Source organism: Paroedura picta, chromosome 6 (genome assembly GCF_049243985.1).
Source record: "Paroedura picta isolate Pp20150507F chromosome 6, Ppicta_v3.0, whole genome shotgun sequence".
NCBI classification, from domain to species: Eukaryota; Metazoa; Chordata; class Lepidosauria; order Squamata; family Gekkonidae; genus Paroedura; species Paroedura picta.
In genome coordinates this window covers 76,683,988-76,702,437 of record NC_135374.1, presented here as the reverse complement: position 1 = coordinate 76,702,437, position 18,450 = coordinate 76,683,988, and positions in this window count along the sequence as shown.

Genomic DNA, 18,450 nt, shown 5'->3' with positions numbered 1-18,450 from the left:
TCAGAGAGGCTGGTCTAATCCTCTGTTAAAGCTATCTAAGTTGGAGTATATCACCACATCCTGTGGTAGTGAGATGCAGAAATTACATATGTGTCGTGCGAAGATGTACTTTCTTTTGCCTGCCCTGCAGAGCCATGGCAGTGATATCTTTAGTTCACCAGGTGACCTTTATTTCCACCACATTGCTAGAATTGGAGTAAGATTAAACACATGTGAAATATATCAGTAAAAGGTCTGGTTATCTGAATATGTTATATTTTATTGTAGTTCTGTCATCCTGTGTCTGAAAATAATTGAGTTGTCCCATTGATTTCAGAAGCTTAATTTTCACATTGTGAAGTGCTCAGCTTTGCCTGAATCTGGCCAGCTGCATATAATACTTCCCGTATCTGTTACAAGTTAAATAGTCCAATAAAAAGTGTGGCATTTGCTTTAAGGTTCTTTTTCTGTGCAGCTTTAACATTCCAGTAAAAATATGGCCTCTTCTCTTTTGACTTATCTGTTCCGTGACTAAATCTCCAGTTCTCACATCTCACCCACAGTTTGTAGAGGCACAATAAATTCACATAGAGACATATTTAAAGTAGTCCAATATTCACTAATGACTTGAAAATCTGCGGATTTCTTAATGCCAACATGTGGAGTGAGGATGCTTCAAAATGCTTATTTTTGAATAAGTAGGGTGCTATCTTATAGCTCCAGGAATAAAATAAGTGAAAATAAGAATTCAAAGGCAGTAAAGATCTTCCCTTTTCCTGTGTAGTGATTGTTCGGTGTGATAGAAGATAATAAAAGGATTAACATCATATGCATCACAGAAACATATAGATGACTACAGTCATGTAAAAACAAGGTTCACTAATCAGAACATCACAACATTCTCTTAAATAAAATCTCACGTTGATTAAGGAATGGACCCAAATCAACCTTAGAAAGGTGGCTCAGTTCCATGTGCCCGAGAGATATGTGGACATTGTTCTTGAGTAGCAAAATCCCAAGCAGCACAACAAACCGTTTTTGAATACCAGAAGCAGTTTGCTACATGGCGCGAATTCTACTGTTCAAGGGAACAAAGCAAAAATGTGACTGGGCATGCTCAAGGCACTGAGCACATCTACATTAGCTCTTTGGCTTATGGCCATGTCCTGTATACTGTGCAGAGAAGTGCTGTTCTTTCTCTGCTTCCAGCTCATGCTGACTGGCTCTCGACAAGAGCTGCCTTTCATTTTCTGCCAAGCATGTACACATAGACCGAAGCCCAGATGTGACAGCATCCATGAATAAAATGTTAATTTACCAGACAGGTCTGTAATTCACTGTGTCAATCCCTCATGAAAATACTGAAAAGGATTTGAGAAATATAGTGATCACTCAGGAGCCTTTGGATGGCATGTCTACAAAAAGAGATTCATTGTGTGGGCTGTTTTTCCTCTGATCTGTGCTCTGCACATTGACATGTGCTGGCAATCAATTCTTCCATTATTACAGGAAGAAACCTAAAAGTCTGTTTTCAGTGTTTTAAACAGGGTCACCTCATGAAAATTCGCAACTAAGGGCAAAGAGGAAGTGGCTGACTTCTCCGTTTCATAAATCTTTTCAGATAACAAATATTTTGAAAATATTCTATTCAGAGCTTTCCGTTCCACCAGCTGAATCTATGCAAACTTATTTTAACAGGCAGATGGTATGTATGCAGCTGTGGATATAAAAGATAGGTAGCATAATTTGCAACCATATTAAAGGCCTTTCTTTTTCCTTTTAGCGAGGAGCTGTCCATAGTAGTGAGGATGTATAGTATAAGTGCAGGGCTGGATAATTTAGTTCATCGAGGCAAAGCACAAAGATTTAACAGCTGGCTTTGTGATATGGAAAGATCCAGTTAGGAATAAAGACTGATATGTACACACATTTTTTCACCTCAAAAATACACCATTAAAGGACTTGTCAAGCTATTTATAGAAGAATGAGCATCGATCTCATAAACTGAATTACTAAACATATTAGCTGTAAAGAGCAGGTGAATGTAGCTACAAAATTGCCACTAGGGATTCTGAGACTTGGGGAAGTTGGTGCTGGGGGAAAGTATCTGCTCTAAACTGGAATAGGCTGCCTAAGGAGGTGGTGAGCTCCCCCACGCCTGTCCCTTTGCCGCCAATGGAGGCTGCCAGCTGCCTCAGAGCCGCCACCTATGAGGCTGCATAGCAGGTAAGCCGCTGTGTGGCCTACACAGCTGTTTGCCCTCAGGGGGGGCCTGCCCTCCCTTCCCTGCACACGCACATACACACACACACACACACGGGGCTTCTGACGCCACCCCCCACCCAACCAATGAGCCACCCACCCAATGCGCGCTTCCGTCGCCCACCCCCCAAGTTGCCAACACCCTCCCCCACACATTCACCCACCCACTGCACGCTTCTGCCACCCACCTCCCCCAAGTCACTGTCGCGCTCCCTCTGCCGAACATTCACCCACCCCACACACCCAGCCACCCACCCACCACCCTCTTCCGTCTCCCGGCCCCCAACCTGTGGATGCTTCCCCTACCCTAAACACCTACATACCCTCCCATTTCTACCCCATGCTCTCCCCCTGCCATCCCCCCTCCCAACTGCCCCCCCTCGCGACTCCCCCCCAAACACCCCACAGACCCTTCACGCATCACCCTCCCCCCCTTCCCCATCCCATTCCACCTACCTCCCTGTGTGCCTTCTTTCATTCTTCCTTCCGTCTGGACTTCCTCTAATTCTCTATCTACTTCCTGCCTCTCTCTCTCTCCCTCTCACTTGCTCTCTTTACCCCTCCCTGTCTTTCTGCCTTATACCTTTCTACCTTTCTACCTTCCTTTTTTCTGACTTCTCCCCATCTCTTCACCCACCCCTTGCCCTCCTTTCTCACTCTCATCCCTCCTTCCGTCTCCTACCTTCCTGGACTATTCTTCCTCCCCAACCACTAGCGCCCGTTGTGTTTTGTCTATAACGGGCTTAATTTCTAGTTACAATATAATACAATAAAATAACACCCTTTAAAAGACAAAGATGGCAGGCATAACAGTCCCTAATAGACCCAAATTCCTCCTTCACCTATTCCTGGTAGTTTCAACAGATTTAAACTGGGGTGATGGATGACCTCAGGGGGATCCAGATGCCACAAGGGTTGGGGCATTATAACCCAATGTGCTGCCTGGCCTCAACCAAATACCAAGTGGAGGAGATCCTGCAGAACCCAGAGAGCTCTGTCAGGGCCCTCAGCTCTACTGGGAGCTCATTCCACCAGGCAGGGGCCAGAACTGAAAAAGCCCTGGCCCTTGTCGATGCCAGGTGTGCTTCCCGGGGTCCTGGGATCCTCAACAAATTCATATTAATTTACTAAAGGTAAACTCTGAACCAGTTTCATCCAAGACTGAAGTGCAAATCTTGGTTAAAAGTAGCTCCCTGGACAGTACCCACTCCTTGCTTTGAACATCATCAAAGCTTTCTCAAGAAGTCTCACATCAAAGAAGAGATATGTCACTTGGTTGCTTACGAAATTTGCAAAATTAATGCCTTGGGCTTTTTCATTACAGTTCCATGACATTCACACTGTCCTCTGTACCCATCTATATTAATTAGTATCCCACCTTTTGCTAAAGACTCTAGGTAACTTATGAGCCAGCTACTCTTGAAATAAAGCAACTCAGATGAAAACAAAGCAGAATGAGCTTTTGATTCTGTAACTAAGGATAAAATGTAATGTGTACCAGAAAGTTACAATAAACCCAAGAAGACTAACCTGAGCAACCCTGAGTTTTATTTTTGCTTTTGCCATGTATTTACTAGGTGCTCTTAGGCACATATTTCTCTTTCAGTTCCATCCACCCCATTTAAAACATACAGAGATAATAAAACCAATAATTATTGTAGGATCATTGCACAGGTTGTTTGAGATAATGTACATCATGCATTTTAACAATCTACAAGTACAGTATAAAGGCTAAGTGGGATTATTGCCAAAACTATCACGTCTAAGTGAAGGATGAGTCACAATTTGCATAGCAGGTGTATCTTGGATCCCAGCATATGGTTAGAAAACATTTGATGCAAAAACCTTGTTGACACCAAGCAGGTGTGCATCTGGTATGAATCTGGAACTACTAAGGGAGCCACCTCCACTGTTATGATAGAAAGAAGGTAAAATACAACTGGAAGATCTAGATGAATATATGTATACTAATGTCTCCTGGATGAAAATTAGAAAATTATTAAAATTGTTACAATTATTAAAAATGTGAAGTGGCGATTGGCATTTGTAAAAGTATGGGGACATGCTGTGAATATGTGCAGGAAGTTTTGAGCTAAAACTTCTCTCGCTGCATGTTTAAAAATATGCATGTTCTCATACCACGTGGTATATGCCATGGTGAATCTTGATACATGTGAGGTAGACATCTCCTAGATGTGCTAACAGAAAAAGAGATAACCTGTCCCAGGCTATCAAAATCAGTTAACAGTATAGTTTTACAATATCTATTTTAATGATAAATGAAGCAACCAGAACGGAATCGAGATTTGTTCCATTTTCAAAGTAGACCTTTCATTGGTGGTTGTTTCCTCCTGTGATTTTGAAACTTATCCTAGAAGTTTTCAATATTTCAACCAACTCCAAGTTGTAATCAAAATTCTATGCATATAGTACCAGCCTTCAGCTCGCAGGTATGGGAGAGCTTTGTTCAGATACCATTCCACAAAGGTCTACTTTGAAAATGGAAAAATATCTACAGTCAGTTCTGGTTGTTTCATTTATCATTAAAATAGAGATTGTATAAATATATTGTTAACTGATTTTGATAGCCTGGGACAGGTTTTCTCTTTTTCTATTGGGATATTTATTTAGAACCGCCTGTTTTCTCGTTTTGTAGTTATCTTCTAGATGTGTGCAAAACAAAAATCCTAAACTGAAAAAAATACAGGAAAATTGCTGTTTTGGGTCATTATAGTGGTTTCCTAGAACAGTACTAGGAACTCAGGATTCTGCTTCTTTCCCCAGGCAATGACAAACATCTTTCCTACCAACTGGATTCTGAGAAGAGTAGAGAACAATTTAGTGCTCTCAGCCAATCACTTTTGCACAAAAGCTACAGAGAGGGATTATTAATCCCTCCTGTTGTTGCAGTCCTGTTGTTCTTTGATTCTACTGGTTTCCTAGGTAATGGCATCTTTCCTTCCAATTGAATCCTTGCAAAAGAAAAGCATAAAGCTCTTCCAGAGCAGTCTATATAGAAGTGCACATACATGGAAACTTGCTTAAATCACAGTCTAGTAAAATGGAGGCCATGTTCTACATGCTTGAATCTTGGGGTTACTGAGAAGAGAGGCAGGACTGAAAACCATGCAATTTTGGTGTCATTATTTTTATTGACTGCTGACCCAGACCCTGAACTGCCTATTGAAAGAAATGGTCCAGAAATTCCAGAACCTGAAAGCACCACATAGATTTCTAACCTGAACTAGTAACACCCTACCTGGAATGAATCAATCACACTAAGAAATCTCCCCACCAAGCCCAGACTTGAAAGTGTAATGAAATTTTCTTGCTCCACACCCCAATCTGAAGTCTGAATCAGCTTTTATCCTTATCCATGGTTCCTCTATATATTTGTGAAACAGCCTGGGGATGGGATATGTCTGGCTGTCCAATTTGGAATAGGGCCAATTAAGGTGATTGGCCCTGCCCCTGCATCTCCCGCTCTTTGTCCTTGTATTCTAGCCTCTTTGCTCTCAGATGCACCTAACTGCGAGGGCCTCTTGGCCTGCTAGGCTGGGCCTGCTAACAAGGACCTCCCAGCCTGCTGAATGCCTGCTAAGGAGCTGTGTCCTGGGCCTGCTAATGAGCCGGCCAGCCAACACCCACTTGATCTGGCTGCGAGCTGCGGCCCAAAGCCACCTTAAGCTGCTTGGCCAGGGGCCAGGGAAGGGTGCCCTTTCAAGGGCTTAGAAACTAGTGTGTATATAATACATAATAATGTGTCTAATGTTGACATATATTGTGCCTATATATCAGCCACATGAGGCTGCCCGATGGACCATGTAGGGAAAACACATATATATATAGCATTTATATCAAATTAAAAACAAGGATACTGGATCTGCTGCCTGTTGTGGGTAGAAGAGCTCCAGGAACTAGCTCACTATAAATTTTGCCTGACCTTATCTAGCCTGGGCATGAGTCTATCTCAGAAACTGGTTATTGTTCCATAAGGACACTACATTTATTTGAAAGAGTTGTGGATGAGGGTATATAAAGAGAATCCCCCTGTTATCAGGAGTTTTGACCCAAAAAATAAAATAAAAAAAACTCTGGGCTCACTGATGGAATGCTGCATGATTCTGAACAGGGCAAAATATTTATGTCACATAATAGCAGCAAAAAAGTTTTCACAGGCAAAATTGCCATCCCTAGACAGAAAACCTATTAAGAGCCTCAGAAAAAACTTTCTCTATGCGCTAAAATGGTGTTGGCATGACGAAGAGACCTAGTCAGAACACTTTTACAGGTTATTTTGACATTTGGGAACTGTTTGTGGGTAAAATCAGGCTAATGGCAAATACTTAAAGTATTCAAAAGTATCTTGAAAAAGCTGGCTTTTGATCTTGAATGGTGACCATGCATTTCACTTCACCTTCTTCAGTCATTTAGTGGCAATTTTCTTCTTAACAACAGAGGAAGAAATAAAGATGAAAGTCGAGCTGCCTGCACCTGCATCTCTGTACCATATTGCACGTGACTGAAGACAAGGAGGCTTATGCTAAAACACATTTTACTGCTTCTGGCAGCATTCAGGACACTTTGAACAAGCAGAATCGCAGTTTGGGAATTAGGAAATCAAAATTCAGAATGTAGCATCTATACCCAAAAAGCCTCTTGATCCTTAGCCATCCACTGTTCAACAGTAACTATACCTGATCCTATTACAATGGTATATCACGCTTGGGCAGGGTCACAACTTCACATAGTCTTCCTCAAGACCCCCATTCCAACTTGAGACACCATATGTTGTTTGATCTGCAGTTTTCAGAGAGATGTTTCTCTTTGCTGCTAAAGAAGTATTCCAAAGTAGCAGGCTTGAGGCAGCCTAGCTGAAGAAATGACTCAGTGCCTGAATAAAAATTATTCAGGCTGAACAGCCACAAGAAGAGAATCAGTATATTTTTTTAAGCCTGGCAAAATCTTATTGGCTCCTGTTTTTTGGTGGCTGCAATACCACCTTCTGGCCATCGGCAGTGATGGTGGAGTTCAGCAGCAAACAGCCCTGTAGATCCCTCCTTCACCAAATCAAGAGAGCGGCACAAAGCCATCTCCTGTTGGACAACTTGACACCTTTCACTTAGTAGAATAAATTCACAGTGAGTTCCCCAACCTCTTGCTTATCTGCTCAATGTTAGTTGTAACTTTTTTGCTCATTTTTCATTTACTTCATTTATAGTCTGCCATCCTCCCTGAGATACATGGCAGTTATAGAATCATAGAAGGGGCCATACAGGCCATCTAGTCCAACCCCTACTCAATGCAGGATTAGCCTAAAGCATCCAGGATAAATACCTGTACAGCTGCGGCTTGAAGACTTCCTATCCACCTAACTATCCAAAAGCCCACTCTGGAGTCCTCTAGTTTACCCATCAGAACTTCATGAGGAACCTTGTAAGAAGCCTTACTGAAATGCAGGTAAACATTGACTGAGTTTCCAAGATCAAGTAAGCCCATCACTAAGTCAAAGAAGGAAACCAGGTTGAGCTGGCAGGACCTCCTGTAAGCAAATCCATGTTGACTTCCCCAGATCACCAAGTTGTCCTTTAGATCAGTGGTCCACAACCTTCCTAAGGCTGCGGACCGGCAGTGGTGGGTAGGGCGATCCTGTGGCTGTGCATGCTGGGCATGCGTGGCTGTGCATGTGCAATGTGCATGCATGGCAGGTCTGTGCATACGCATTTGTGCCATGTGCGGCCGCAAACACGCATGCGTGGTACTTCCATGCATGCGAACATGCATGAAACTGCCACGCATGCGCGTTTGTAACCGTGCATGGCACAAACGTGCATGCGCAGCCCTGATTCCCTCTCCCCCCCTCCCACAAAACAAAGCTTGCCAGCCACAAGCTAATCGGCTGCTTTTGCGGCCAGTTTGCTTGCGGCCTGGGAAGTTTCTTACTGCAGGGGGGGCAGGGAGAAGGAGCCGCGGCCCAGTGGTTGGGAGCCACTGCTTTAGATGTTTGCAATCACGCCTTTCAATATCGGCTTCATTATTTTTCCTGTGAGACTCATTGACCTCAGTGACCTGAGAGACTCATTGACCTCTCCCCTCCCTTTTTGAAGACTGGAATAACATTCATTCTCCTTCAGTATTTTGACACATTTCCAGTCTTCTAAGAGATCCTGAAGATGATGGATGTCTTCACACAGCACACAGTAGTTCTATCCAGTGAGACTAATCTGCATGGGCAGAAAAAGCTGAGAGGGTGCTCATATGGAAGTGGGACTAATCCCCACTTCCACATGATGCAGCCACTGGGCATGCCCTTTCCCAGGCCTGCCACAGACTGGGCCCTCATTTGCTAAGGGAACACAAGAAAATCCATCTTCCCTTAGACCTCTTCAAGGGCCAACAGGGCCTGTCCCACATCCTATAGCAGCCCAGAGGGTGCAAAAATGCCCCAGTTGGCTTCACCACACTGCACCATGCTACGAGCCGGACTGGGACTTTAAATGTAGGAAGGTGAGATGCAATCCCATGCAATCTCCATGCAATCCCACCATCCTGCAAAAACAAAAACACTCCCCCCCTCCGCATAGTAGAACCTGCCCACCGCCACTGTTTCCCAGGGGGACACATTTCAGTGGAGGACCAGGTGCCCTGTTGAAATGTGTCCCCAAGAGGGACACATTTCAAGTCTGGAGCAGATCCAGTGCTGAAATGTGTCCCCAATAGGGACACAGAAAGCTGTAGAGCATAAAGCTCTGCAGCACTGCACCACCAGTGGCCCAGTGTAGCTTCCACCAATGTATGGAATTGGCTTGAGTGAATTCTTAAAGATCATAACTATTTTTTGGCAAGTTTCAACAGAATAAGATGAAAGATGTCCTTTTAAAATACTTTTGAGAATAGAGCAAGAGTGAGGATAAACTTGAACAAGAACGGAAGAAGGCTGTCAATTCAGTACACAAGCTAGTACATTCTATTCACATTCAGTCTAAATCAATATTTTACTATTGCCTTCCAGGGATGGACAAATTTTAACTGAAAAGATCAGCCAGGTGGGAAATTGAATTCTGAGTGTTAATCGTAGAGAGGAAAGTACACATCTCTTCACTAGCACAAGTGATAAAATACAGTGAAACCGTGCAATTAGAAATGGCAACCATCCAAAAGACTACCATGAAATATTTCAGTTATATATCTTGGCTTCATATATTTGAATACTGTTGTAAGGTTTTACTTTCCTCATTAGATTGCATAATCAGAAATGTTTATTCTGTAGTCAGCAACAGCACATAATCAATATGAGAAAGACTATTTTTTCCAGTGTTTATAGCAGGAAAACCACAATAATTTTGTCTGTATATAGCTATGTTATAAAGCATACTGCATTTACCCTATATTGGTTTTATACATCAAACTACAATTACCAGATTAAAACTGGCAACTACTTACCACCAAAGACAAAAACATAGATCACACAAAGGTTGTATAAATAAATGGTTTTTCATTTCTTTGAGCTTTTTGTCATTTATGCTTTTAGTGGTAAGTTTGCCTTGTGAGACTTTTCATTCCTTACGCTGGTGATTGCAATTTGCTTGTTTTGTTTATACCATTTATACACAGTAGACATGTATTTTATACAAAATAGCATTCATTCTGAGTTATTACACAGCTGGGTCTTAGTATATAAACATGCCAACTACAGACCCCTTGAAATCTTTCAGACTAAGTTTCTGAGAACCATACTTGCAATCCCCTGCTGTGTTCCTAATGCCGCTTGGCACCTTGAAGGAGGTTTTAACTGCTCTAGAAGCTCATGCATGGATACACAAGGTCAATTACTGGCTAAAGTCTGTTTTCTCTCCTGTGAGTCTTGCAACTTTAACACTAACAGACATTTCCCAGCTAGCAGGCACAATCATGATTTCCTGAATGCAGCCTTCAAGTAGTCACTTTTTGTCTTGAAGCCACCAGAGGTTAAACACTGCAGGCAGAAAGGAGTAGTGCTCAATAGAATCAGCCCACACAGTCTGTGTCACAATCTGTTGTGTAATTGGGAGATGTTCAGGTTTGAATCAGGCCTCTGGATGCTGTTAATATTGTCAGCCATGGACAGTATGACTTCTCATCTATAGAACTGATAGAAGAAGAACTTGATGTACAGTGCTGTGAGACCAAACCTATATATGAAAGGCACAAAATTGGCTTAAAGGTCTTTACAATTTTAACTTAGAATTAAAGTCATCAACAGGAACAAAGAATTTTTAAATATCTATGAAAAATGACAGCAGAGAATGTTTAGAATCTAAATTAAGTTCATGATCATGCAGGAGTAACTCAGCAAATGCCTAATAATTTAAAATATAGACATTTCCAGAAACATTTCCCCCATTCATGATATCCTCTGCCTTGAAGCTTCAGAACATTTTGTTTCAAGCCTAGTCAATTTTAGTTTGCCACATGGCAGGGGGACTATTGTCTGAGGCAAGTTGGGGTCCCCTTGGGCTCATAGAGATATTTTCATGAATCCCTGGATCCTGGTCCTTGTTTGGATAGCTAATTTCTATGCCTGTGAACTAATCTGTAGGGATGACTAATATAGACAGCTCCTAACCCTGAAAGTCACATCAGTTCAGGTAATCGACACAACAGCTAATGATTTACATCAGCTAAATGTTGTGGCTATAATCAGCACACTTATATACAAACAAGTTCCATTGAAATCAGTCTTACTGAAATTTTGTGTGGACAAAGCAGGGCATTAGTGTAACATGGGGGCCATCAGACGTCAGTAGTTGAAATGAAAGCAATAAGGAAAACAGCTAGGTCTGTTTAGCTGGGTCTAAACTGGCAAAAGCAATTGGACTGATTTCCCTTCTACCAGCAAATCTTATCAATCAATAAAAGCCTTTTCATAGAAAGAGTTTGCTTAGTTAGACCAAACAATTCCGACGCTTAAAGCAGCATTATTATCACTTTAGTTCATTATTAAACAGGATATGGACGAATGTGTGCTGAACCACATAACCACCCAACTTCTCCAATACAAACTTCATATTATATAAAGTCAAGTTTGTGTTTACTAATTTAAACCTATTCCAATTAGTATTGAGTAATGTGTCCTGTGTGAACTACAGCTATTCTCCGGACCACAGAAGTACATTTAGCTTGTGGCTCAGTTGTGAGTTCATCACATGTCCTCATGGAGGGACAGTCGTCTGAAGAGGGAAATAGGCTGTATTAGCAGATAAGGTTTATGCACGTTCAGTTCTTGCTTGCTTTCACCCTGCTGATATCAGTAAGAAAACATAACATTTAGCATTCTGAGCTAGGCAACCTCATTCTTCGTACTTCCTCATCACCCAAAGCAACACAATGTTATCAACATACCTAATCAGAGCTTTCCAAAGAAGAGTCACCCAAGGACTGGCTATGCCAAATATAAATATAAAGAACTTTGTGCCTCTTGTTACCCGAAATGCTCTCCCACGCGTCCTGTGACACGCGGATTCAAGTTGTGGCGAAAAACTTGCTTAGCTTTTTGAGAGGTTGGGTAACTTAGCGTTATAGGATTGTTACCAATGTCTATGAGGTAAATTACACCTGTGAAAGGACTCAAGGTGGACAAGTCAATATGTTGCAAAAATAACAGTCTTTATTAAAGTAAGAAAAACAATAAAAAGCACAAAATACACTAACACACTAACATACAGTCGGATAGGGAAAGTAATAGAGTGGGGACAGTATAGTTACCTTCCGTCGAGTAGAGAGGCAAGAGAGCAGCGACACGTCCTGCGTGAAGGGAGATTTCCAAGGGTCCCAAGGTGGAAAAACTCAAAGTGACGGTCTCGGGCCACTATTTTTATGGGGTCCCAAAGGGGAGGGGACCTAGGACTGGGGCGTGGGCGGTATAGGTGATTGGACAGGAGGGGTGCATGTGGGTGGACATGTGGTGTGCATGTGATGGGGTCTTCCCAGGGTCACTGCATTGGGAAATGTCCTTGCCAGGACAGGAGATGGGTGTTAATGGCTCGAGACAAAGAGTTAATGGGCTTAACCCGGATGGCTACAGGGTGTCAATGGGGCTATCTGTAAGTGTTTGAGGAAGAGACTCCCCTGGCTGACAGGCTTAAGTCAAGAGACAAAGAGGTATGCCCAGGGTTCCTGGGGCATACTGGCTAGAACCAAATCACTCTATCAGTAGTACAATGGGGCGGGGGGGGGGGGGTCGAGAGTAGGACATGGAGGCACCTGGATTTCAAAACCTGTAGCTAAGAACAAGCCTGGGCTTGTCCTGGTTCCCAAGATGGAGTCTGCTCTGACATTGCCTTGCCAGAGTGACTTGGTCTGTCCTGTGTCTAGCTTGCTCCCAAGTCTAGACTGTCACACTGCGCTATTGGTTAAGGAGTATAGTGTGCCAAGTCATAAGGCAGGGATCCTGCCATGCGTAACACTCTACCTGATCAATAGACCAGCATCTTTTCCCTGCAATTAAATGCATTCACTCTTAGCCAAGCTAGGTCTGGGGCAGCTGAAATAAGATCTGTGGTCTCCAACCCAGTAAACCTGAAGTCAGTTGCTGGGATTTGGAGCAACAGTCCAAAATATTGCTTTGTCTATCAGAAAAGGTAACAAGGTCAGGCTCCTAACATTTACATCAGGCCTAGCCAACCAAGAGAGTTTGTTCTATTGCCAAATGTAGGGTTCCCTCTTGCACATCCCTCTCTCTTTTCCTCTTTTAGGTGCCTCTAAGCAAAATCACATTCCCAGTCTACGCTAGGTCAAAATGTGTGAGTATAAGGCTTTGTTTCAAGCCATGATATAATGGCTGCTTGAGGCAGGGGGTACTATTCAGTGGTGAACTATTGCTTGCATGCAGAAGGCCAAAAGTTCTGTCTCCATAGTCTCCAGTTGAAAGGATCAGGTTGCAGGTGATGTGATCTCTACCTGAGATCCTGGAGAACCACCGTTAGTGAAAATAGATAGTATTGACATACACAGTCTATCTCACAATAACGTAGCTTTGTATGTTCATTCCTAGGAAGATTGTAGCCACCGACCTATGAATCCTTTACTAATAGCAAACTGATAATTTTTTTTACCTTAAGCTTACTAAAAACATTAATATATTTAGAATAAAATAATAAAAGTGGTTACTGGGCCTTCTTTGAGGTAGTTTCATAAGCCATGGTGTGGCAAAAGAAGTGGGAAACTCACATTTAATTTAAAATTTCTCGTTGATTTTAATTCTGTTGTAAAATACCTCGGGAGTTTTTAGTTGAGATTGTCTTGAGAATTTGAGGTGACAACATATTGGTGGTGATATACATTTTATAGTTCACAAGTCTCATCTGTTTGCTGGTACCACACATCCCTCAATGAAGATGCTGGTCCATGAAATGAGGTTAGCTACAGTTTATTTAATTTTTAAATATAAACCAATCCAGAAAAACCGTGGCCTGCTCCACTTGAGGAAGCTTATGGAGCCTCTGTAGGCCCTGCATATAATTGCCCCTTCTAAACCTGCACTGCTCATTATTTGCACATTGAGGCAGTGGTAAGGTCTGGCCAAATAGGTGGCAACTTAATGGTGCATTTTTTCCTACTGATATATATTCAATGTGCCTTTTATCTAGAAAGGAACCAACATATTCTTTTTTTAAAAAATTATATATAGACTAGCTGCAAAGCCCATTCATAAGAACTGGCTTTGAAAGGGCTTCCCCCTCTCCTGGAACCATGGCCACTTCCCCATGGTGCACCAGGTGTGCCGAAGCAAGCCGTGGCACCCCTCCGGCAGCTCCGCAGCTTCCCTGTGGGCAGCCAAGCACACCTGCCACCTTAAAGAGGTGGCGGGTGTGCTTGGTGGCCCGCGGGGAAGCCCTCCCCAGCCCCCTCCCCCCTGGCAACTCAGCAGCTTCCTTGTGGGACGCCAAGTACACACGCCACCGTAAAGAGGTGGCAGGTGTGCTTGGCGGACCGCAGGAAAGCGCTCCATGGCCCCCTCCCCCTGACGACTCGGCGGCTTCCCCATGGGCCACCAAGCACACCTGCCACCTTAAAGAGGCTGTGGGTGTGCTTGGCGGTCCGCGGTTAAGCCTTGCCCTCCTTACTGGAGGGATTGTCATCATCGTGGTGGCCGGGTGGTGCTGCCACTGCTGGGGAAGGGCCTGGGCGAGCAGAGGCAGCAGCTACAGCTGCTGGCTCCAGGGGCCATCCCAATCCGGAAGCCTGCTTGCTCCATCCCAATCCAGATTGGCCCACTCGCTCAGCTCCTGGAGGCGGGCTCTGCAGGAGCCGGCCCAATCCGGACGTGCTCAGCTTTGCTGAGTGCATCCGGATTGACCTGCAGGGCTCCCCCAGACACCACCCAGACACCACCTTGAAATGTAACATGAGCCATAGTATGTTCATGATGAGCTAGATTCTGGTTGATTCTTGTGCTCATCCTCTCCATCCTCTCCCCGTGGGCAGACCCAAGACTGAGATTTCCTGATTTAGAATCCTGATTTGAGAGCAATAAACAAACTCAGGTTTACTGAAGCCCCATGTCTGAATGTCACAATCATTTCTTGTCTCCTGCCCCCTAACCTACTTTGCAGGTTGCTATGGGGATAAAATAAAATAAAGATATTCTCCATACTTGCCTTAAGACCTTGGGATAAAGCAAGGAAGGATTTTAGATAAATAAATCATTCCATTTTCTTTCCCTGTGTTTCCTTGTGGACATAGTCACAAATCAAATAGAGTCTCAACAATAAAACGACTTATGTGTGATAAAAAGAATTCTTATCTTTATTTTTGTATGCAGTAAGGCATTATTTAAACCTTAAAAAAAGTAGATCCCCAAAGTACAATATTTTCCTGTTCTCCAAGCCTTCAGACCACTGAGTGTTCTGGTTTTCAGTTTAGGCGTATTGCTCATAATCAAACGGAGGCTGTGTACAATTAAAAGTGGACCCCACAGAAGCCAGTGGCACTTGCCTCCCGCCCAATATGATGAAGACTCTACTACGACACAGCAAATGCTCCTGTACAGCTTTCTTCTTTTTTCAGTCAGGAAGCTAATGATTGAAAAGATCAGGAAATATAGTTTGTTAACTAAACATTTTTACCAACCTCTTAATAGGTTTGGATGAAAAGATTAAAAGACTTTTAGAGAAGGTTTTTGATAAGGCTTGCTCTAAGTCTTCAGTATCCCTGCCAAGTTATCCTGTGCGTGATACTTTTATCTTGCACCGGCATCATAGCTTTCATATTAACATTCTTTCACCAATGTCAGTACCTTGTTACCAAGAGCTAGCCAAGGTCAATAGCCTAAAGTTGGAACTCTTTAGCCTGTGCTGATCACTTTCCAAAAGGAACACCATTACAAGCTAATCAGGGCCTTATTAAGAGCTAGGGGGAAAAAAACATCTTGTATGAACAGCTGAGTGGACAGACTTTATTTATTTGATGGAGATCCCACTAAATTAATGGAACTTGCTCAGAAGTAAGCGTAATTAGGATGGCAGCTTGATAACCACTAAAAGCTGGCCCAAACTGGTGGCCATGAAGCTTCTGCTGAATGGCAGTAAAACTAGGAGCATTGGCCCAGTTACCCTAGCAGTGGGAAACTCCATTTTGGCTGACAATTAGCCTAGGAGAGTTAGAACACAGAACAGAGCTTCAGATAGTCTGATCCTGCAGGCAGGTTCCTAGTTGCTTCCAAACAATCAAGCCTGATCCAGCAGAGGATGCAATGGCAGCACATCTGTCACTTTTTCCATGATGCTGCTATCAAAATTCGGTGCCCAAAGCTTTACTTTACTTGCCTCCACTGATCTAAGCCATATTTGTCATAAGAAGGAGAGGCTGCCTTATTAGCTATTGTTTCCTGTACCCTGTTGGTGCTCATGTTTTATTGACTAATAGGTACTTGCAGATTCCCAGAGCAAGGATAGAGATGAGTCCTAAAGGCAACCATATAACCAGTTCATAGTTGAATTCAGACCAAAATATGCTGGCCACATGTATGGAATAGCAACCTGAGTCTTGGGCAAAAGTGGAACTGAAAAGAAAAATTAGCAGTCAAATCTGAAAAGAAAAAGTCCTGAAATTTCCCACCCAAAACCCGAAAAAGTTATGTTGAAGCTTATTGAACCTTCATTGTGTTAGCAAAGGAGATTATAGTTAAAGTCATAAATGCAATAGATCTATGCTTTATAATACAGTTTACCAATATATGACATGTTGAAAAATTGACATGTCCTAATCAAACCCTACTTTTATTGAAAAACCAAACGTGTTTTTCCTTAGGTATTTCAAAAAACCTTATTTTAGTTGGATGTTGAAAGTGTATTTTTATTTCTCTTTTCTTCCTAGCCAAAGGGAATGCAATATTTCCCCTACAAGGCAATAATAAAAATTATATTTTATTGGTTAGTGAGATGGCAAACCAATAAAAATGAACGATTGTATGAAATATAAAGCAGGTGAAAATGAATATCAATGGCATTCTGTTAGCAATATCTGAAAGACAAATATTGCCAGTTTTAAAAACATTATGGACACACACACCCACCCACAAACAAACACACACACTTCTATACAATTGTCCTTTCTACAAACACACACACTTCTATACAATTGTCCTTTCTAGTATCCCATACCTTTTCCTTTATGCATGGAATTAATGTTATATCCTTATCCATGGTTCCTCTATATATTTGTGAAACAGCCTGGGGGGGTGGGAATGTGTCCGGCTGTCCAAATTGGAATAGGGCCAATCAGGGTGCAGCCAGCAAAGGTGCCTGCAACCTGATTGGCCCTGCCTCTATAGCTCCCACCCTCCATCCCTGGACTCTAGTCTTTTTGCTCTCAGATGTGCCTCGGTGCCTGGAGCCAGCAGCAGGCATGGGGAGGGCCTGGTGAAGGCTGGGCGTGCTAACGAGGCTCTCTTGGCCTGCTAGGCTGAGCCTCCTAATGAGGGCCTCCCAATCTGCTAGGCTGGGCCTTCTAATGAGGGCCTCCCGGCCTGCTAACTGCCTGCTAAGGAGCTCTGTCCCGGGCCTGCTAACAAGCTGGCTAGCCCCCACCCACCCCACTTGATCTGGCTGTGAGCTGTAGCCCAAAGCCACCTTAAGCTGCCTGGCCGGGGGCCAGGGGAGGGGACCATTTCGAGGCCCATTCTTAGGAACGGACTTTGAAGCTAGTAATGTAATAAATATGATCAGATACCAAAAACACTTTCATAGAAGATACTTCAAGTATAAAATAAGAATACTTTCATTGGGCAACCTTCAGTTTTCATCGTAAGGATTTTGTATAAAAAATTTTTATTCAGCAAGAGGTTTTACTGACAGTAACAATTCTCAAAAAAGGGGGGGTGGATGGGAGAAAACCAAATTATCTTACCAAACAAGATCCTTCATTATGCAAAATGGCCTCAAAACTCATCTTAACAAGAAGCTCCATCTAAGAATTTTCACAAATGCTTGAATAAAAAATCAGTGGCTCCTGTAGATCTTCCATTTCAACAGCATGTTCCTACACAACATTCCACACTGAACAGCTATCGATTTGTTTGTTTATACTCTGACTTTATTCATAGCTCAAGATTATACATTCAAATTCAACTGAGCTGAAAATATACCCCAAAATAACTTATCATTGTTTCAGGATCCCAATGATATCTGAGATTTTTCAGAAAGATAGGAAAAAATCCTGAAAAGATCCTGGATTTTCTGGAAAGATTGGAAGCTACTATTGCAGGCTTCTACAGATTGTTTTCCCCCTTTTTAATTTCTGCATCTGGGGGCTTCTGTGAGTCTCCCCACTCCTCTTATCAGTTTCAAACTAGTCTTGTCAGTTTCAGAAGTTTCCCACCTTTTATCTGTGTTCCTTACCTTCCAGTTTTATTCCAAAGAACTTGCAAAATCCTCCCCCCCCACACACACAGCTTCTATTTGTTGTGACTGTGCTTTGAGAGCAATCCTTTTAAGCTTTCATTGCCAGTGGTACTGGGTTCTGCTGGGCATTCTGCACATAGTACCTGGTTGTACTTGGCTTACAAAATCCCCCTTTGCTTGGATTTGTTATGACACTAAGCTTTGAGATCAGCCCTCTGGAGTGCCGCAATGGCACTGTGTTCTGTTGGACTTCCTGTACACTGAACTGGTTATTCAGGACTTGAAAAAATGCCCCCCTTCAAATTGTACTGCATGGATTCTCTGGTTT